Consider the following 5,475-nt stretch of genomic DNA (forward strand, 5'->3'; position numbering starts at 1 on the left):
TGAGATTTGTCTATTGTTGTCTATTGTTATGATGTAATGTCTGTATTGTTTTTTTGTTTTCTTGTGTTGGGACTACGTGTTATCTGTCCTTTCCTGCCTTAGGACTACGGATGTAAATTAGCTTTGTGCTAACTCCGGCATATTTACATTGAAGCTTTTGCCGATGTGTTGATGAATATGCATTGTCCTAATTTAAATAAATAAATAAATAAATAAACAGCGCAGAATCTGCGTCCTGAATCATGCCAGAAGTCCTTCCTAACCATCTCTTGATCATCCTCTCTGAATGATAGAGATTTACTAACTTTAATCAAGGATAATGCTTGTTTCCAGGATTTGCCTCTTCAGTGCACGTCACAAGAGGATGTCTTGTCCCAAACAATGAGGTCAAGGATCTGTGTAACAAAACAAGCTTTGAATTGATGCATGATTAGATTAGAGAGAGAAAAGATAATCTATCAAGCAGATGTTGCCGTTCAGAACACAAAAAAACCTGCTGTTCCTTTGCAAAAAGTAGAGCATTTAAGTGTACTACAAGTATACTTAATATATAATGAAACTAAGCAAGTTCACTTTTTATGTTCTATATTTTTTATACTTATGAATAGTACAGTGAAGTGTACTTGACTTACACTACAAAGTATGAAGAAAAGTCTAAGACTAAGTATAGTAATACTTCAACTTACATTTATAGTTTAGAACTAAAGCTTATACTTGTACAATAGCATACTTTTTACTTCTTTCTGCGATTTCTAATACTTAATATAACTTTATAAAAGTAGGGAATAAGGTCAAGTCATTGGCTTGTATTTCCCACAGCAAAAATTAGTACACCTGAAGAGTATTTTATTAAGTATGCTTGAGTGCCAATTTAAGTGTAGCAAGTATACTATGGGCCATGTACTTGTAGTATACTAAAAAGTATTCCACTTTCTACTTTCTTTAGACTAAAGTGGAACATTTTTAAGTTAATAAAAATGTTCTTAAAGTATACATAAATAAACTAGAATGTGGACTAGTAGTATAAGTACAGAGAAAAGTTTACTTGTGGTATTGTTAAGCATACTTCAATCAGCTACAGAAGTATATAACTGGTACAGCGGCAGTGTGTGGATGAGTGTACTTGTTGTATACTTGAAAGTACACTTTTGCAAACCTAAAGCAGTCTTTTAAAGAATGTGTCAAACCCAAATAAAGTGTACAATGTTTGGAGCATCAACTAAAGGTCAGTAGTGGCACAAAATGACGATCAAATGTCTTGCAGTAAAAGTTTTGCACTTTGTGTTTCATTTTGCGTGTAAATGGGTTTGTTTCTTAATTACCTGAGTCAGATGAGGTGGACTGGGAAAGAAGAGAAAACCATTTTTCAATCTTTTTACCTGTTTGACTTCACAAAGTGAACAAAATGTGTGTTTGCTACATTTACTATACAGTCTTAATGTTGAAATATGATCAAAACACATCTATAAATAAAAAAAAAGTCCTGTTTGCATCTCACTTTTACAGGAGTAATACCTAAAAATCCTCTGAACAAGAACTAAAACATGACTGAACTGCTCAATGAGGTATGATTAAATCCCTGTCATGCAGATCACACCCACATCTGCTGCTGAAACCTTTAACAAGTGTTTTGAAAAACAAACTTTTCAGCCTCATTAACAGGTCGAGGCTGTATCATGAGAAGTAGACTGATGGTCTAGTCCCACCGCATGAGAAAGTATCAGACATTTTATTTCAGTCACTGTAAACAACGGCAGAGGTCAAGTTCTTGGCCTCATTATTTGTGATGCAAAGAAAGACTGAGACGTTGTTCTGTTGTCCCTGTTCATGTTGCTGTCTGCCTCAGACTTTAGTTAAGCTAAAAATCTCAACATAAATGTGCCATCATGTTTAAACATGTGATTTTGTCAAAATGAGCAGCATGAAGTCTGGTACCAGTAAAAATAGATTTATTAGATTTAGATAGTAGATTCCGTAATACTATAAGAAAGTGAACATTTCTCAGAACTGATGGGTTACAGTACTTGCCAGATAGAGAGATTGTTGCATGAAAATCTAGAACAGTTTAACCCATTAAGTTCAGTAGTTTTGAGAGGTGAAGCCTAGTGAGAGAATGGGCTCAAACTACAACAGTGAACATCATCACAGAAACACAGGTTTAAGAATTAAAGCAGAGTTTTAAGGTCAAGCAGTGTATCATTAACTTAGATTGTAAAAGAACACAAGATTATATGCCAGTAAAGAAGTTTGTAAGGTACTCCTTTAACAAGCACTGCTTAAAACCAAAGCTGACAAAGCCTTTGCAGCAGTGGCTCCTTCCCTGTGGAACTCCCTTCAAACTAGTTGACAATTAACAATTTTTTTTCCCCTAATTTGATTAAATTAAAGCATTTTATTACTGTAAGTTTCTGTTTTTCAGTGTGTTAATTGCATTTAACAAACGTGACAGTTCTGCAAGTTTCAAGGTCCAAACTGAGTTCATTATTTACAATCACAGAGGATGACGCTGAGCTGCCTGAACATGCCTTGTTTTTAGCCCAGTTTTCTCCTCTTTACATAACAGCATCATCATGACAGACATTAATATATTACCTGCCTAATCTGACCAGAACAAACAGAGGGCTTTTTGCTCAAATTGGGCCACACCTTACCCAGATCTGCTAAATTAGATTCACTGCATGGAGGACGTGAATGTGAATTGCAACTTTTCATAACAATCCATACAGACTCAAATTATACCTTTAAGTTAAAAACACAACATGTATTTCATTAAGGTGTTTTATTAAATGTGAATTAAATGCAAACCAAGTTCTTGTGATTCATCATCTGAGAGTAGTGAATATGTAAAACTGATGCAAAAATCTCCAGACCAGCAACTGAGACTGCTCTTCCTGAACCAAAGAGCCAAAACTTCATAGGGTAAGTTGGCTTGATTGAATCTTTTTGTAACATAAATAACAAAAACTTGAGAACTAGTTTAACTAAAAATATGGAAAACAGGTATTCAGTAAATCATTGATCTCCTTTACTGAACTTTACAGTGGCAGCATCAGCAGAAGCTGACAAAAAGCAATCGGAGCCTTTGCTGAATCTCAGGTGAACACATCTTAGTTTTCAGGACAACCTGCCCTCCATCTGCCCTTCATGAACTCCTGTTCAGCAATGCAGAGTTACACATGAGAAGCTGGCAGAATGACAAAACACCTCTCGTTTCAATGCATCTCCATGATGACGTTTTAGACCAGCAAAGGTGACCTGGTATTTCACTCTTCACATGAAAAACAAAAGCAGATTGTGTGAACAGCACTGGACACTGTAGCTCTGCTCAGAGGATAAAATATTCAGCAGGAGCTCTGTGGAAAGTGTTGAGCTTTGATAATGAAAATAGGCCTAAGTGACAAATCAGTTACACCTTCACAAAACTCTCTCTCTCACTTTTCTTCTTATTATTTTTCAGGTAAAGATATGAAATGAACTTTGGCAAATCTGCTGACAGATATCTCACATTATTAATATTTTTTAATTAATCTGCAGGGCTAACAGCAACTTATAAAGGGTGCTGATTAATCATTTTTATGTTGCTGGGGATTTTTTTTTCACTTCCACCTATAAATGTTGCATTTTATATTTTTCTCTCTGGTTTAAAGTGAGGATGGTCTTGCTGGAAAACAAAGATGTTCAAACAAAGATCTTGCAAGCTTCCACTGGGATTCCCTAACATGAAAATTCACACCTGCATTGTCCCTTTCTTTTACTTATTTATTTATTTTTGCCACTCCAGCCTATCTCTGCTATTTAGAAGCTTGTGAACTTTGTCCAGAAAATCTGACATATTGAATGATCTAACAAGCTGGGATAACCTGCAGCATCATGTTTTGACTCAGATAAAAAAACAAGCAGCTTTTGAATAACAAAATGATCCTACTTCCATCCGTAGAGTATATTGTTGGAAAGGAAAACACCAGAACTGGGTCACTAGCTTGAATTGATGAACCTGTCTTCAGGTTTCATGCACGTTGCTGGAGCTGTATGCAAAAATTGAGAAAAAGAAAAGACCAGAGCTTATGAGTCTGTTTGCGCACACACACAGGTGTGCAAGCGGGAAGCGACAACACACAAACAACTAATTCAAATTTCTGATTTCCCCCGTTGCTTTCTAGTGGTGTCCCAGTTTTTGTGGGTGTGCAATTTAATGTACTAGCAAGAAACATGGCAAAACATTACATTAATGAGCAAATAGATCATTTCTGATATTTCTGGCTTTAAATCTGCTCACAAAAAAAATCCACCCACCTCAGTCTTGGCATTGCCATTTAGATTTACTACAAAATACAGTATTCAGTGCTGAAAGACTTCATGTGCTTTGCATAAACTAGTGTTGCATGGACTTAAATGTGACTTATTAATATCTGTAAACATCACACAGTCTTGCTTTAGATGGACATTACATTCCTTCTGACATAGTTGACATTAGATTTATGTCAAAAAAGAATTTGGAGAAGTTTCTTTCACGTGACAAAACTTCCTCTCACCATGTGTTGTGTTCATACTGTAGAGCCTACAGTTCTCCCCCCAGTCACACTCAGCACCTTTATAAGCTGATTGTCTCTTTGTAATGCAGTCCTGGGGGAGTGTCTCAGTGTTTCCAAGCACAGCTGCTGGTGTGCCAAGCAGCTGATCACGGCTCTAGACACGTGTGATTTCAGTGTTCACGCACGAACACAAGTTCATAACAGTGCCGAAATGACGGCAGTCGGTCAGCTCAAGATATAATCCCTTTTAAGCAGGTTGGAGAAGTTACTTAGAAAATCTGACTGACTTTATTTGAGGAAATGACTAAAAGCTAGATAATTCCTAAAGTCAGAATTCCGTCAGGAAAAGGTATGTATCCCATTTAGAAGTGACAGTGGGATTTTTCTGAGTTTTCATTCATTCATTTTCCGAACCGCTTATTCCATTCAGGGTCGCGGGGAAGCTGGAGCCTATCCCAGCCGGCTTTGGGCGACAGGCAGGGTACACCCTGGACAGCTCGCCAGTCCATCGCAGGGCTCTGAGTTTTCAATTTAAAAAAAAAAAAAAAAAAAGTTTCTTTGGGAATTTACAGGACACATGATCACATCCAGCATCAGAATCCAACATGGCTGCCATTCAAATAAAAAGCAAAGATAGCTGCCGTGGTAAAGCGTTTGAGTTTATGTGTCAGCATGTGTCAAGTTAAACCAGCCCCACACACAGAGCTGTCCAATCTCTTTCAGTGAACTCATCGCTATGTACAAAACAAAGCAATATCTGGTGTTATTCATTAATATTAGAGACAGTAGCTGGCCCAATCAGCGTGCATGACAAAGAGTAAATCCTACTGGTTTTACAGCTTGCAGCTGGAACAAACTCAGTGGTCTCAGTTGCTTGAGCCAATAAACAACGTCAAACATGTTTGAGCTAAACTGAGGTTGGAAAAGACAAAAGTTTTCTGTT

The sequence above is a fragment of the Telmatherina bonti genome (assembly GCF_933228915.1).
Source record: "Telmatherina bonti genome assembly, chromosome: 2".
NCBI classification, from domain to species: Eukaryota; Metazoa; Chordata; class Actinopteri; order Atheriniformes; family Telmatherinidae; genus Telmatherina; species Telmatherina bonti.